The sequence below is a fragment of the Nicrophorus vespilloides genome, unplaced genomic scaffold (genome assembly GCF_001412225.1).
Source record: "Nicrophorus vespilloides isolate i.1.1-1 unplaced genomic scaffold, Nicve_v1.0, whole genome shotgun sequence".
Classification (NCBI taxonomy): domain Eukaryota; kingdom Metazoa; phylum Arthropoda; class Insecta; order Coleoptera; family Silphidae; genus Nicrophorus; species Nicrophorus vespilloides.
The window spans coordinates 541,423-560,077 of record NW_017100083.1 but is presented as its reverse complement, the minus strand read 5'-3'; the positions used below and the strand labels follow the sequence as shown (position 1 = coordinate 560,077).

The 18,655-nt window shown below is 29.0% G+C and overlaps 1 protein-coding gene across 1 annotated transcript in view; it reads right to left on the bottom strand.

Moving 5' to 3' along the window:
* The window catches only part of LOC108567058 (voltage-dependent calcium channel gamma-8 subunit), a 173,785-nt gene extending 155,681 nt beyond the window's left edge, over window positions 1–18,104 (bottom strand). The window contains exon 1 of the mRNA XM_017927266.1: window positions 18,065–18,104. The gene's annotated coding sequence lies outside the window, so the exon portion shown is untranslated. The remainder of the gene's footprint in view (window positions 1–18,064) is intronic.
* Window positions 18,105–18,655: the final 551 nt, after the last annotated feature.

The following is an 18,655-nucleotide window of genomic DNA, read 5'->3' as shown; positions in this document are numbered from 1 at the left end:
GTTAATATTTGTACAATTTGTGCAATTGTTGTTGACAGTTCAAATTTGACAACTGTGTATACTATGTGGAATTGTCATTGACAGTTCAAGTTTGACAACTGTATATACTATGTACAATTGTCATTGACAGTTCAAACTTGACAACTGTACATACTGTGCGCAATTGTTATTGACAGTTTAGGTGTACTAACTATATATATTGTGTACAATTGTCATTGACAGTTCAAGTTTGTCAACTGTGTATACTATGTGCAATTGTCATTGACAATCCAAGCTTGACAACTGTGTATAATGTGTGCAATTGTTATTGACAGTTTAGGTGTACTAACTATATATATTGTGTACAATTGTCATTGACAGTTCAAGTTTGACAACTGTGTATACTGTATGCAATTGTTTATGACAGTTTAGGTGTACCAACTAAATATACTGTGTACAATTGTCGTCAACAGTTCAAATTTGACAACTGTGTATACTATGTGGAATTGTCATTGACAGTTCAAGTTTGACAACTGTGTATACTATGTGCAATTGTCATTGACAATTCAAGCTTGACAACTGTGTATACTATGTGCAATTGTTATTGACAGTTTAGGTGTATCAATTATGTAAACAGATATTAAAATGTCGATAAAGTTTTTGTGAAAAAAAGGAATTTGAATCAGGTGGGAAAACGAAGAATGTGATGTACTGAAGTTGTAGAAAGTATGCAAATTAGGATAAAGGAGTAGCAAAAAAAAGGAAGAAGTTGTAAGTGGAAAAGGAGTCTGCCGTCTGACAGCAAAGAAATAAAAGGATAACAAGTAAGAGGAGTACGTCGGAGAAGATTTACACTAAGCAGGATAAGCGGCGAGAGAAACGAAATAATAACAGGATTAAGAGTTATACATGTAGTTCCAGCACTAATGCCAACTAGTTGTTCAACTCGGGCACCAAAAAAAAAGTAGAAAGGTAATACAAAACGAAAGGATGATTTACAGCAAAATATATTTGCTTTTTCCGTTCTTTATTTTTAGTTTTGTTAATGGATAGTTCTAAGCTGAGATACAAATAATTAATGATTAATTTTATAATAAATTAGTTTTGTAAAAAGAAGTTTTTATGAAAGATTTGTGGAAACTAATTAATATATAGACTAAATAATATGATTCTTTTTCCTGTTTAAATGCAATTTTGGTTTGTAGAAAAGAATAAAAAGGCGATTTTCAGCAAGAAATATTTGTTTCTTCTTTTTTATAACACTTTTCAGTATTAGTTGGAACACAAATTAGTATATACAATAAATAATGTAAAATTGAATTTTAGATTAAAAATAACTATAAAGCTATGAAATTTTCATTAATTGTTTTTATAGATGTTTCAATTAACTTTATGATTATTTACAAATCGATGTTTGCAATATAAAATTATTGTTAATTGTATAGACAATTAAATAAATAATTAACTTTGATTGTAAACCAAAGCTGTATTATAAAAGAGTTAAGGAATGAGTACTAATTTCAATTGTATTCACCTCAATTATAATTATTTTGTAATGGTTTTAATTTTATGGGAAAATTAAACCGAACGAGTAATAAAATATTAATTGAAAATGTCAATGGATTGAAGTACATAAAAAATATATAAGAAACAGTATAATTATTTAATCTAATCAAATAATTAATCTAATCAAATAAAAATAATACAGGTGTGTCAACAATGTGTAAATTGTCATTTACAGTTCAGTTGTACCAAGTATGTACACTGTTTGCAATTGTCGTTGACAGTTCAGGTTTGACAACTGTATGTACTAGTACAATTGATATTGACAGTTTAGGTTTGACAACTCTATATACGGTCCAATTGATATTGACAGTTTAGGTGCATCTAATTTGTATACCATATTGTGTGAAATTGCTATTGACAGTTGAGGTGTATCAACTATGTATATTGTGTGTAATTATTATTGACATTTTACATCATTTATGTTTATTGACAGATACATCAACTTTGTGTATTGTGTGCAATTGTCATTGACAGTTTTGATACATCTTACAGATTTTTGTCTCATACACACTGAAAAATCATACTGAAAATTTTAATTATAATTTGATATTTGCAGTATAATATTTCAAAGTGTTGGAAAACTTTCACAATTTATATGTATGTACACTGTTTTCAATTGTCGTTGACAGTTCAGGTTTGAAATGTATATATACAGTGTGCACTTGTCATTGACAGTTCATGTTTGACAACTGTATGTACTAGTACAATTTATATTGACAGTTTAGGTGTATCAACTATATACACGTGCATTAGTCATTGACAGTTCAGATACATCAACTGTGTGCAATTATTGTTGACAGTTTAGGTTTGACAACTCTATATAAGGTGCAATTGATATTGACAATTTAAGTGCATCCAATTTGTATATCATATTGTGTGCAATTGCCATTGAAGGTTGAGGTGTATCAACTTTATATATTTTGTATAATTGTTATTGATAGTTTAGGGTATATCAACTATGTTTACTGAGTGCAATTATCAATGACAGTTCAGTTTTGACAACTGTTTACACTAGTGCAATGTTTATTGACAAATGCATCAACTTTGTGTATTGTGTGCAATTGTCATTGACAGTTGTGATGTGTCAACTATGTATACTGTATGCAATTGTCCTTGACAGTTTTGATACATCTTACAGATTTTTATGTCTCTACACTGCAAAATCATACTGAAAATTTTAATTATAATTTGATATTTGCAATATAATATTTCAAAGTGTTGGAAAACTTTCAGAATTTATAAATTCCGTTACTTGTATACATATTCTTGATAAATCGGATCGAAAAAAAATAATTTAATATTATAAAATATAACACGATGTTAGGTAATAATTTCATTTGATACCGTCGCCTGGATGAGTTCACAGGAGTCCGTTTCATCTTCAGGAGGCCATAAAGAATTTGCATGGAAGAGAACCTTAGGTAGAAGAGATGCTTTCTCCTTCTATCCAAGCAAATGCTCCTAGACTAAGTGAATAGCCCTCGTGTGAGAACCTCATCAATATTCTATTGGCTTTGGCAAGCGATCGCGACGGAGCCTCAAAAGAAGAAACAAACAAAAAAGAAAGAACAAACGGACACATCCACGCAGACAAAAAAAAATGTTATATTATATGATCCACCCCTGCAGCGGACACGTCCGATCGTTATTGTGGAAGTCCAACACTTTCGTTCATTAACGCGAGTAGAGATTTCATTATACGTAATAAATAAACTGGATTCGTTACGAAAAGAAAATAATAATAATAATGATTCGATTTCCGTCGATAATTCAAACATTAAATATGCTTTTAATGCGATGCGGAAGTTTGGCGCGCGCTGGACAATAAATCTGATTGCGTGTCAATTTTACCACCCACCACATTCACAAAATTTTCCGCGTTGTAATTTGACAATGAACGCGACCGCGAAATTATTAAAATGAAGCTCCCCACCGACGTTACGCAATGGCGACACCTAATGATCGTAAATTAAATCTGCCATTTCCGTTTTGACGCTCTTTTCCGCTTTTCGGCGGCTGTAAATTGTCAAATTAATGCATTTTCGTGTTTGCTAACGATTATTGTTATCCATTCTATTCATATTATATGTAACGTCAACGTCACGTCATCAACTAGAAACATTACGTAAATTTTTATATCTTATTTATTAAATACATCTATTAAAGATCTACACGTATTATTAATTAATTTTGTTTATCAGATTTATTCATGATTACAAATTTTAATTAAATTTAATTTTACAATAACGTCAACGTCACATAATCAATAGGCAACGTTAAATCAATTGTTTGACACATGTTTGTTAAATGTATTTATCTTTTAAGATTACGCCAACAACTAGTAGCATTAAGTCAACCTCACGTCATCTACAGAAAACATTCAGTCAATTTTTATATTACTTCATAGTACAAGTGACAACACTTCAATATTTCTGACATTGGTTTATTAATAAATCTTATTTATCACATTCATTTATCATTATTCACGATTAGGTAATAACGTCAATTAATTCTACATGAAACGTCAAAGTCACGTCATCAACTATCAACGATATGTCAGTTTTTAAATCAATTTTTATATCAATTCATATACAAAGTACACCTGGTATCAACATTTGTATTAAATGCATTCATATAATAAGATCTGTACGTAACGTCAACAAATGTTATCATTAGGTCAACGTCACGTCATCTATTGGAAATGTTCAGTCTAGTTTTATATCAATTTATATACAAAATACATCTAGTATCAACATGTCACAATTTCTTACATTTGTTTACTAAATTATCTTATTTATCATATTCATTCATAATTAATCACGATTGGGTAATTACGTCAACATCACATCATCGACTAGCAACGTTACGTCAATTTGATATCAATTCTTATACACAGCAAATCTAGTAACTACACTTCATTATTTTCTACCTTTCTTTATAAATTTATAGTAGTTTTCAGTGAAAAATCTGTAACATCAACGTCACGTCAACTATAGGAAACGTTCCGTCTAGTTTTATATCAATTCATATACAAAATACATCTAGTATCAACATTTCACAATTTCCTACATTTGTTTACTAAATTATATTATTTATCACATTCATTCATAATTAATCACGATTGCGTAATTACGTCAACATCACATCATCGACTAGCAACGTTACGTCAATTTTGATATCAATTATTATACACAGCACATTTAATAACTACACTTCATTAGTTTCTACCTTTCTTTATAAATTTATAGTAGTTTTCAGTGAAAAATCTGTTACGTCAACGTCACGACTTCGATTGGCAACGTAACGTTAATTTATATGTCTTATTCTAATATGCCTTTATATATTAAGATATATACGTAACGTTAACGTCACGTCAATAACTGGTAACGTCATTACAGTAACGTTTATTCAATTTTTTAAATTGAAACTTGTCAAGTAATTTCGCAGTATAATAATTAAATAACTTATACAAATGTATTCTGACGTAACATTTCCAATCTATGACATGATAGTTGTCATTACCTGTATTCCGGATTGGACTAACTAAATTGATTAGTCATTAGATTTGGACTCAATGCGTAATCAATGCCTGTGAAGTCCTCAAATGCGGTACTTATAAATCATTACGTAATTGGCTGGCAGCGGCCCATTGAAGTTCGCGCGATTGTGCAGGTGATTAGTCTGCAAAAGGGCTTAAGTGACGGATCGTTATCTCAATTGTTACTCTCCAGTTAACGTTTCATAGTTAGCACACCATCCGGTGCGAAGAAAACACGGAATAAGAAAGCACTCACCAAGTGTGTCAACAATGTTGCGCGAAAGAAGAGCGTCTTTCCATCAAAAGCGAAATAAAAAGTGAAAAAGGACACTAATTTCCTTTTGCACGTCTGACATCCGCGCAACAGCAATCGTATTTTGTTTCAAGATGCAAAAACAGACGCGATTCCGAAGCAAATGAAATCGTTGATGTATTTTTGGTGGATGCGCCGGGTAATCGTAAATTACGTAGCTTCCGGTGGGGCGTTGGAGAATGAGCGACGAGGGAGGAGGAGAAGAGGAGGCGTCGAATGGATTTCCGTACTGAAGACAATTCGGTCTTGGGGATGATACAAAAGAAGGTTAAGGGTTGCGATGAAGAAGGAAACAACAAGAATAGGAAAGGAGAAATAGGGAGCCTAGACAAATTCTCTATTGAGAATCGAGTTTATTGGACGGACCGGCCGTAACTGGTTTAACAAATGTTGTTCCGGCAATTCTCGCCTTCCAGATAAAAGGTCCTTTAACGTCCTTTGAAACCCTCCTCCTATCCTATCCTTTCCCACTCCTGCACCACAGCAAACCTTCTTGAAACAAAGAAACATCTCACTTTGCTTGTATCATCACGTGGTCGGACCGTGGGAAAACGAAAATATAATAACGCGATAAAACCATCCTCGCAGTAAATCTACTTGTTTTCGTTTTATTTTTTTACTTTTCGTCCTTTCTCCGTGAAACCATAAACATTTTCAATCATCGCCGAGCAAATCTAATCTTTCCACGTACACGTCCAAAGGACACAAATTAAATTTTGCAGAAGTGAACTTCCATTAGACGACAATCTAATACACAATAATAAACTCAATTAATCTTATTAGTTTTTTTTTGTATAAAAAATGTATACATTTATTTATTATTTACATGTAATATAAATAATAAAATAAAAATGTAATTAATAAATTTCTACTACATATTAAATTTTGTCTGTCTTCTCATTCATCTCACATAATCAAAACCTCGCAATAATTTAACCACTAAACAAAGCAATTATATATCTTAATTACTAATTAACTTTGAAACTTAAGTGCACCAAAAAACAATTATTCTCGATTCTCTCAGACTGTGATGAAATCGTGCATCGCAATTTAATTTAATTACTCGGATATCGACTTGACAATTGTATACAGTTTATATACGTTAATTAAAACATACGCTTCATCGACGAATCACCGTTCTGTTGGGAATTAATAACACGCGAAATTTCATAGGCCCTAAAACCGACGACAGCGCCAGTTTTACGACGAACGACTAATGGTTGCGCACATTAGGATGATTCGAAATAATAAAACTCAACGATCTGCGCAGGCAAATATCAAAATCCTAAAATAACGTATTTGAATTGATTGCAATTAATTGTTACAGCAAATGCTTTTGTTTTAACAAACTAATAAAAAAGTAATAATAAGAAAAAATTGTGAATCAAATTCATTTAAACTAAAAGTGGAATTTCGTTTGTTGAATATAATTCGTTTGTAAAAGATGTTCGTGAACCGAATATTTATTTAAAAAATTTCGTACAAGAAGCCCAGAAGTGAAACGATTATTGCATTCATTCATGCATAAAATTGTATAGATAAACAAAAGAAATTCTTAAACCGAAAAATTAAAAAATCTAGTTTTCTCTATATTTCTTATTTATTGATGTTATTTTTGTATATAAATAATATATAATGTACTGAAAAATAAATCGTTGACAAATGGAACAAAATCTAGTAAATTGATGTTATCTAATAAAATTTCAATTATAATTAATTAACTCATTTTTTTATATATCTTCAACAAATTTTAACAATTTAATTTTTTAGATGTAATAAAATTGTTTTATCAAAAACAGGCGCTTCTTGTTTAATTGTAAAAACATATAAAAATGAAATTCGAAAAATCACGTTTTTGTTTCACTTATTTGTTTAAATTTTGCATTCATTAAAGTTATATAACTACAAATCTAACAAAATATTTGCAAAATAAAAGCACTTTGTGTGAAATCATAAAATATATAAGAAGTTTAATAGTTTTTGAAATAATCAATCAATCTCACAATTGTTGAATAATTGGAGAAATTGCATAGATTTTTATTATTTAATTTTTATTTTAATTTCACAAACAATATATTGTGAAAGTCGAATTTATTATTATATTTTAAGAACAAAAATCCGAAATGTTTTGACGATTCATTTGAAATTTTGTTAATTTAATTTTTATTTCTATTCGAATCTTATTTAATTTCAAACAAATTCAGAATGGGACAAAGTTTTTGTGTTCTTAATGTTTAATTTGCACGTTTTTGTTTAAGTTGTGATAAATGGAGGAATCTGCTACTTCACCATTGTACTTCTCTCGTTTTATTATTTGTACCCTCTTTGAAAGCGTGTTAAGCGGAAAGGGATGAAAAGTAAAATAAGAATAAAACGTCGTCAATTAATTATAAATCGATGTGACTGTTGGATCGGCATTTTAGGAAGGCTCTTGGCGTACTCAAATTTGTATTCAAATTAGGGACCATCGAAATGCCACCCTCTTTAGAAAGAGAAGCAAAAAAAAAGTGTAGGCGGATTGTCGATGGTAGTGGTGGATCAAATTTAATTTTTGTTTTCAAGTGGATGTTGTTGTATCGATCTTGGGCCTCTCCTCCTCTTCTCCAGTCTGGGGAAAAGGCTTTCCGGTTGAGGGAGGATGGGTTGTTCGGCCTCGTGACTGTTGGGGTCGGAGTCGGGGAGGTTGCTTTTCGTTTTAGGGGCGGCAGGTCTTTGTGAGTCGCGTCGCAAATTTCGTTACACGAGAAGTTGTCGAAACCGATAAATGTAGTTTAAGTGCTCCCCGATATTGCTAATTATCGGTTCGCTTCGGTATGGAGGGTTAATAAATTTTCGCACTAAGTGGAATGGAGTGCGGCGGGTCGGATGATGGCGGCACATCAAAGTCGGAGACACCAAAACCAACCCCTTTTACCACCCATTTCCAACTTCCTCACTTCGAGCACTTTCCAATTCAGCGTACTTTTGTATTTTGATACCGGGCGCATCCACGACTACAACTCAACACTTGCGTCGCACGGCTGGAGTCAACAAGGCGACTTGATATTGTTTAGAAATTGGCGGTGATCTAATTTGAACTATTCTATTTATCTTCGATGATAATTGACCTTTTCAACTGCACTAATTACAGTCGACCCAGTCCTAATTTAGAGCCCTTTGTTCTACGAGCGCTTGATTTTCAACAAGCGCAAATAGTTCATTTACACACACAGTCCAATTAAACACATTTTTCTCTTACTCTTATTTGTTTTATTTAAAAACCTAAACTTATTTCCATTTTTATTACATTTTACTGAAAAATTATTATTTTTCTACTCTATACTTATATATTATTACTTCTTTCATTGAAAAGAGAATATTTTTATTAAATATTTCAATTTTCACTTGTTTCATTTCTTCAAAAACAATAATAATAAACACTTTCTATAATAACTCGAAAATTTTAATACTTTTTATATATTTTATAATTATATGTGAAGCGGTTTTTAATTTCGCATCTTTTGATATAACCATTATTACATAATTTTAATTATTAGCTAAGATATAACGGTTTTTAATATAATTTTATTTTGTATTTTACATTTTATAATGTCTCATATATAAAAGTTCTTTAATTACTTAAATATTGAAACTTTTCTGTTCTCACATTTATTTTAATGAATTGAAGTATATTTCTAATTATAATTTTCCTATTTATGATGACAATCTAAGTTTGTCGAAATTCGTATAATATTCGAATATTTTCAAAAATAAATACTGAAATCACTAATTTCATTAACAAAACTTATGTAAAAAAAGAACATTGAAAATCTAATATGTTTTTTTACAATTCAAAGTACAAAATTATTTGTATTTATTCACAATTGCAACACAATATCAACATGAAATGTTATATAAGCACACACAGATTATTTGAAAGCAATCTTTTTAATTAATTTTGAAGAGAATAGTTGAGATCATCGTAAAACGTTCAGATTGGAAGTTAACGATATAGACTGTTTTTATACGAGCCAGTTTTTACGAGTTCTTCCTCCCTTTTGTTGCGTAAGCCTTTTTCGTTGTTCCCCGCGTCGTTGATTATATAATAACGGCTATATTTCTCATTTTTTTTACGTTTTATGATGGATTTGTGAGCGCGCGAAATTCGAAGATTATGACAAATAAATATAGTAAAATTCGATCTTCAATTTTTCTACTTGCTTTTGACATTTCACGTCACCATTAGCGTTTGTTTCTTGCTATTTTGTATATTTTGATATTGTCCATGTTTTATGCAAGATTGTGTTTTTACATTCATACATTTTCAATGTAATGTACACCAAATGTTTATAAAATCTTTTCAATTTTGTATAGTGTATCAATCTGTTTCTATAAAGATAAATTCTTCTCTTTTGAAATCTGTGATTCTCTTATTCGGCAAAGATATTTACTTTATGGTCTTATGTAATCATGGTTTGATTTTCGTATCTGATGGATTCGTATTTTCGGTATTCCCAAAAGATTGGTGTCTTCTTAAATAGTGTAATCTAACTGAGTAAAACTGAGGAGTAAATATTGAGTGCCATATAAATTAACTGATTCTGGGAATTAGTTGTAGATGTCACTATAAGAGCCGAGGGGATTTCATTTATATAATTGGTGTACACGGACCGAAGTGAGATAATAGCACCGTTTGCAGAGAACTAATGATTTGTTTAACTTTACAGTCCAATTAAGGAGGTATTTCGATAATGAGACCAATTAAAAATTATCCTAAGCGACAAAAAAAAATGCAAGAAAATGTATATGTAATATTAAGAAATTTGTAAATTCATCAATAAATTTATTTATTTAATTTAACTTTTAATATTTTAGTTTTTTCTACCTTTTCCAGTTTAAATATATATATTAATTAATATGAAAATTATTAATAATTACAAATTTTTTCATGACTTAAATTTGTAATATAAAATATAGGAAATTCTATTTTTAAGTTTGAGTTTGTCTTCAATTTGAAAGAATTAACATATAAGAATTAAAAAAATGCTCCTTATATAAACATAAAACATATAATATGTTTGAAACTTAAATTTTAGCTCATGTTTTTTGTTACACTTTCTTTGTTGACTTTATTTGTTGACTTTATTTGTTTATTTATTTTATAAATATTGGAATTACGCAAAACTTAAAGAAATGAAAAAAAAACATGGAAAAATCGACATAATAAAAAAAATCCATAAAACGACTGATTTAAATCATTAATTAACATTTATTTAACAAGTGTTATATCAAAAAATTTACAATGGAAACACACTTTCTACGAATGCAAAAAGTACACAATTAATTACACTAAACATGAAGACATCAAAAAAGACTTACAGTTTAAGAGTAATTACGCAAAGAAGACAAGAAAATAAAAATAAAAAATCATCATATTTTAGGAATTAATTTAAATTATGCAAGCATTCTTGTAATATCAGTAAAATTCAAATAAAAAAAGTAATTCAAAAGTATAAAATATATAATAAGTTTTACAGTTTAGTAGTAATTAAACAAAATATAAAGATGTGAAGAAAATATAATTAAAAATCGATTTAAGTCATCAATTACCATTATCTAATAATTGTTATATACAAAAAAAATGCAAACGAAATACGCTTTCTATGAATGCATAAAATAAAAATTCTTAAAATCAACATATGTAAGTATAAAATGTATATAAAATTTAACTATTTATAAGATAATTTTGAAAATTCCTTAAAATATCAAAATTGTTGAAAATATTGTGAAAATTGATATTTATAGATCATAATTATTTCCTAAATCTGAATTTAGAACAAAAATTTAGTAGATTATTGGAAAAGTGTATATTTATTTAATTATTTTTCTTAATTAAAGACTATACAATATTTCACTTGAATATCAGAGCATTCCTTTGATATTACTTAATGTAAACAAAAAAAAAGCGAAAAAATACTACAAGTAACATTAGAAAAACTATAATTTTGTCATTAATTTACATCTATTTAATAGTAATTATGTTACAAAATTTCATTACGTAATTTAGTGAGAATGTAAATAGTGAACACTACAAAATAATAAAATCTAAATGAAGAATGTAATGTACTTTGTAGATGCGGCGAGGTGCGAATAAAGTTTAATTACAAAATGAAATCAAAGTGACGGAAATAGGTGAAGATCGTTACCGCATCCTCGACGAAGCTAAATAATAAATTGCAAACGCGAAGTTTACACGTCGTAACTCAAATTAGCAACACTAAATATTTACGTGTCGCACGAAGCAATGCACATTCGATAAATTCAATTTGCAACACACATAAACATTCACAATTTACACACGTATTCTCACATATATACATACACACATACAAATACAGAGACAGAAACAGAAACTAGACTTTGTCCATGAACGTTCGAATCCCCATGTATTAATTTATGTGTCTGCTAACAAAATCCGTTTCATTATAATTCGATAAGCCAGCAGGTAAACATAATTATATCCAAATATTATCCTCTTACCGAAAGCCCATTTGCTGCAATCCTGCACATTATATAATATATGACCATTTCATATATTTGATTCTATTTTTATTTTGTTTATTACTGTTTTATTTATTTCTGTTATTTATTTACTATATTCAATCCAAAAACGCGTGTTATTCGGGTAAATTGGTAATAAAATGTTGGTGGGATGGTGAAGGTGCGCGCATTTAATTTTCCAAATTGCGACGCGACTGCGTTTTGTCCACTGATGCGCGAATTTCATCAAATCAAAGTCAGCAATTAACTGCGTTCCATCGAGCTGGAAACGGTCAAACGCAATTAATTTAATGCACCTGCAATATACCTTAAACACTCATCATTTTGGTGTAAAGTATAAACCGTTTGATAACTGAAATGTGGTGTTTTTGAACATGGCGAAAGGTTTGTAAATCTATGACCAAATGTTATACCGGAAATTGGTTCGTTCGAAATCACTCTGTTTTATTAGCTTTTCCCTATGCAATCTAAAGGTTATTCATTCGATGTCAAAATTTCATTAATTAAACGTGCGTATTTTCGTAGTATTTAGATATTATTGATTTTTGTATAACCTTTTTTATTTTATTTAAATATAACATCAAGATTATTTTAACATTAGTATTTATGAAGGTTTTACATAAAAAATATTTTATTTTTTGGTAAATTTTAATGGTGTTATTAAGATTTTTAATTTAGTTTTTTTTTCATTTAGATTTAGATGCATTTTTGTACATACTTTGCTAAATCTTAAAGAGTTTTGAAAACTTCTGAAATTTTCATTTCAATTGAAAAAAACTGGACAATTCATTTTTAACATAATTTTTATTCAATCTCTTTATAATATTTAAACATTTACAAGATATTCTACTTATTGTATCGATTTAGATGCATTTTTATAGATTGTCTTGTACAGTTTTGAAAAATTCTGAAATTTTCATTTCAATTGAAAAAAAAACTGGACAATTCATTTTTTCAATTAATTTTTCTTTAATCTCATTATAATATTTAAACATATATAAGATAATCTATTTATTGAATGGATTTAGATGCATTTTTGTACATACTTTGCTAAATCTTAAAGAGTTTTGAAAACTTCTGAAATTTTCATTTCAATTGAAAAAAAAAACTAGACAATTCATATTTTTCAAATAATTTTTGTTCAATCTCTTTATAATATTTAAACATTTACAAGATAATCTACTTATTGTATGGATTTAGATGCATTTTTATAGGTAATTTGCTAGATCTTGTACAGTTTTGAAAAATTCTGAAATTTTCATTTCAATTGGAAAAAAAGCTGGAAATTCATTTTTTGTTCATTTTCTTGTTAACATTTAAACATTTACAAGATAATCTACTTATTGTATGTATTTAAATGCATTTTTATAGGTAATTTACTAGATATTGTAGAGTTTTGAAAATTTCTGAAATTTCAATCTCTTTATAATATTTAAGCATATACAAGATAATCTATTTCATGTATGAATTTTTTTGACAAAGTTTCAATTATTTTCACATCTCATAATATTTAAATATTTTCTCGTAATTTAGTTTATAATTAGCATTGGGACGAATATAAGCAAATCCTTTTCAAGATTTTAGTAGTCAAAGCTTCTCTAGATCTGCTAATTAAAGAACCAAGGACGCTAAGTAAACTGAAAACACAAGAAAATAAAACAAAAATGTGTACAGAAATTGCTGAAAGGGATCGGTTTTCTGTAAATTTCTGTACACAGTTTTTCATCCCTGTATTCAGACTGCAGCGAAGCAACCGAACGGAGGTTTAAAAGCCGTTTCGGTAACCAGGTTACAAGGTTACTCGATTATCCTTAACGCTGTCAAAATTGAAAAAAAAAAGATAAAGAAGACGCCGAAGGATGCAGTAAAAAAAGAAGCTTTTAGGGCCAAAAGCGGAAGCGCGCTTTGATCTTCAGGAATCAATGACCGGATTTCCTCGTATACATCTAATTAGGATGCAGCGTTATTATCATTATTATGGTGAATAGACTTCCGTAAAACTTCCGCTTTTCCGGATCGACCGTAAACCGCACCTGGATGGAGAGTGGAAAACGGTGTTTTTGCCCATCCAGAAAACGCGCTTTTCACTTTCACAAATATGAATTTACGACGTTACCGGAAAATAATAATAATACCGGAATTAACGATTTTGGCGCGTTCCCTGAATGGCGTCGCTTCCGCAGGGAGAACATAGCCGGATTAATTTCTCTGGAGCATTTACGTGGAATTTATCACTTTTCCAACTAATCTAAAGAACTGTACGTACTGGGTGTTTCTTTAAATTTTAGAAGACTTTTTGATACATTTAAAAATATCAGAAAACCAAAGAGATTAATCATAATTTATTACTTGTTTTTATTAACACATAAGTGTCACAAAGATTTTCAATTTTACAAATGTTTGAAATTATTATGTACAATTTTGTCTTGATTACTAAAACTAAAAATCTTAATTTAAACCACTAAAATCAGATTAGAACCAACTGAGAAATAACGTCCAAATTTATAAAAAGTTTAATAAAATATATATAAAATTAAATATTTTTCATATTTTAGAAAATTTACATATTTGGTTTTGTTTTATAGTGAATGTTATGTGATTAATATTTTAAATTGTTTTTTTTTAACAAAATGTATCTTTTTTCTCTATAAATAAAAATAATGTTAAAGAAAATAGATAAAGTTATAATGGAAACAAAAGAGAAGACTTCGGTTTCTATTTTCTTGTAAAGTTTTCAAAACTTTTACCCTAATTGTGTTTCGAACCTTGCAGTTTCATAATGTATTGAAAATAATAATAATAATAAAAAACTAAGTATAGAATCTATTACACAATACTTTTTAGTAGTATTAAATAGCTATTATCTATAGAAATTTTATTGATTATGAAAATATTTCTACATTTACAACTTATAAAATATATAAGATAAAAGTATTAATTGCAATATTTATATAAAAAATCAACGTTTAAAAACTTTCCACTGTAATTTTGTATATTTCTTAGTTAATTATATAATTTTCTTTTGAACTATTAATTACTTTTTATGTTACTCCTTTTAATAATAAGACAAAACAAAGACATAAGTAAAAATTATAACAATATTAATAATTATAAATATAATGATAATTTATAATTATAAAAAAATGTACATTATGTAAATGTATATTATATTTCAATAATGCACACAACAATACAATAATTTATTTGATTTGCAATTAATTCATTTATAATTTAATTTGTAGCTAAAAATATATGTGAAACAATAAATTTATTTGTTCTGGTAAATGAATTGATTCGTCGTTATAATTGCTAAATTTGCAGTAACCGAAATCGGCGTGTATAAATAGATGAAGTTTGGTGAAACCACCGTGTATAAAACGCCACGTTGCAAATTAACTTTACTATTTAATGTCTGCCGGAATCTGCTGTTATTAGTCTTTGCTTCCGGTTTCTGGTCCGCAGTTCCTTTCCACGTGAAAATAATGCAAATCCCTTGGTCCAGAGAGTAGGAGGATGAGGTATATCATTCATCATGAGAGCCCTACCTTCGTCGCGAAACTAATCTTCCCGCAGTGCACACACGCGAACGCTAATTGCCAGCAATTCTTCTTCAGATTTAACTCGACTTTTTGTTAGTCCATTTCGTTTCCGTACGCGCTTTTCTACCTTAAATAAATCCCAGGACGGAATGACCCCAAGGGGAATCAATAATGGTATGTTTTGTCCTCTTTCTCTTTCCTCTGTGTCTCTCTAACAACATCCACGTGTATATACAGGTTTTGTGTGTAATGGCTTTCGGTTTTACAGCTCGAAAAGCACTTAATCGAGGATCGTTATCGAACACAAATTGACTCTAATTGAAACTGTAATTGTTTTGAAAGCGAAGGCTCCAATCCTAAAAATGAACAACTACCAACAAAATATATATATGGAAGATTCATTAGTCCATAACTTGCTTGCATACCGTTCCCATTTAGCTATAATAAAATTTTGTAGCAGGGACCACAAAAGACAAAACAAACGAAACAAGGACAAAAAAGGGAAACACGAACACGTTTTAGTGGACGCTGGAAATGCGGATTCAATTAATGTTTATTCAGTGATCCGCGAACAACAAGCCTCGAATCGGACCTCTGCGCGGATTACGTAAGTGTTATTGGGTGGGCAGCGGCGGTCAATTCGCCTCATAAATGTGAAAAACCAATTAATTTCGGCGCTTCGTTTTGCCCACTTTTGGTCCTTGTTTACTTTTGTACGTACATGTTGAACCTACTGTCAATTTTTGTTTGTTCGTTTGCCTGCGCCAGTTTGATATAATTGTCGGTATTTAATTGACATACATAAACTGTTTTGTTATCATTTTTTGTTGTATTGTATTGTTTTTGGCTGCTCTATCTGTTTGTTTACTAATCCGTCGATTTGCGTTCACTGCTAATAAAACATTTCGCTAAATTGAATACAGAACAATAATATTCAAATAAACACGCAGGAATCGTTAAAAATTAACGTTTTCATTCGTTTTTTAACGTAGAACTGCGTCCACACCATCCGTTAAATGAAACATAAATTCATATGAGTTGCACAGTATGAAATGGGAAATTATTAATGATACGACAACATTGTGTGAACTAACGACAAATTTCACACGAGAAAAAAAATATTGTGTAGGACAATTTGGAAAAAACAATTTGGTCATATTCACTCTAGTTAGTGCCTTAGGTTCCTCAAGTTTGGTTTTGGTTATGTTTCAAATCGAAGAAACGATACGTTAGTTTACATTATAAATCAGCCGATTTTCTGACGTTGGAACATTCTATTTTGACGTGCCAGTTCAGAAGTTATCGTTGCTAAGAGAAGAGTTACTAGATGTCCCGGGATTATCACGTTTTCAAGTCCCGGTGTCCCAACTAGATCTTTCGGGACATTAGTAAGATTATTTCTGTAATTTTTGTATTTTTTACCCAAAAAATGTATACCTTTTACAAACATGTAATCAATATTATCAGCATAGTTTGTATAATTTTTAAATATCTGATTTTTAATTTGAATTTTGAAAAACTTCTCTTGTCCTTTTTACATTGTAGTCATTTCGATAAAGAGTGATTGTCTTTTCTAATACATATGTAATTTTCAATATGTTGGTACACCTGATTGTCATTTAGTCATATCACATATACTATAGATAATCGTTACCAGATGTCCCGATTACTAGTCTTAAGTCCCGGTGTCCCAGTTACATAATTCGAGACATTTGTGAGATTATTACTGTGATTTTTTGAGTCGAGTTCTGAAATTGGTTTGAAATTGTCCTTTTTTTCATTGATTTTATGATTGTCTCTATTTGACTATCAAGAAATATGTAATAATTTATAAATTTTTACTAATAAAATGTTTAATTTTTACAATTATATAAAAAATAATATTATTAAAGATAATTACCCTCTTATTATTACATTTACATAATTTGGAAAAAAAAATACATAATTTTTGCATTGAATTTTTCATAATGAATATTTAATAATAAGTTTCATAATTAATTAGTTACGTTGAAATCATGTTTGATTATTAAAGTACATTTATTTTAATTATTGATTTTTTAACTCGAATTTAATATACGGCTTTTTAATAGTTTATTTATTTTATGACCTATTAAATGAAAGTTCAGTTTTAAGCGAAATTTAATTTAATCACATTACGTTTAACGTTACCTTTTATTATGTAAGTAGAATATTTCAATGTTTTAAATAATACATAGCTAAGAAAAGTTTCTTTATAAAAGTAGAATTAATTAACAAAATTAAACGTAAAGATGTAATTAAGAAAAAGTTTATTATTTACCATTTACTTATAAGCTAACTTAATTAAGGATTTAAAACTTATATATAGTAATACCATGATTTGTGCGGTTCCACCAATATATTGTTTTGACATTTTCAAACTCGACTATATCAAACTGGACTATAGTAAATCCGAAACCGTACAAAGCGAGATATTACTCTGTACTTACTTATAGATCAGTAATCATAATATTTATTTACATAGAGAAATAAGGACATCCTAGAACTTATGATTTACATTTTTTTTTTGTCTTAATAATGATTTTATATTAAAAATGTAAAGATTCGTACCTTGTTGAAAAATATGGACAAAATCCTTGAAATCCGTTCTGAAATAAAAAAAAACAAATATAGAATATTATTGTTACTATTTAATAATAAATAGAAGAAAATTTTAAATATTTTCGTAGTTTGTACGAATCAGTGTATAGTGTAATTTACTAAAAATAAGTTAATTATTGTTAATTAAATTAAAAGTAATTGACAGGTTTCTTATATATAAGAAACTTTGTAATGTTTATGATGTGTGTACGAATCTTGATGTAATATATTATATTAATTATGACTATTATGAATGAAATATTGGATTTAGGAAATTTGTATATAGTGTGCTGGCATTAGGATATATGTTAATCCTATTTAATACTTTCTAAAATAACAAAAAAAATATAATAGATTATTTTACGAAAGGAAAGGGACGTAATTACATGGTATAAATAAAAATAATTGAATCGACTGAAAACAAGCAAATTAATTGTAATCACGTCTTAATTAAAGTTTTCGTTGTAGCAACATTAAGTTCATTAATTATACGTAAATAAGTGCTGGAAATTGCGATGCTTGTTCGAAGGGTGAGATCAATTAAGCGGCGGATTGTCTGAG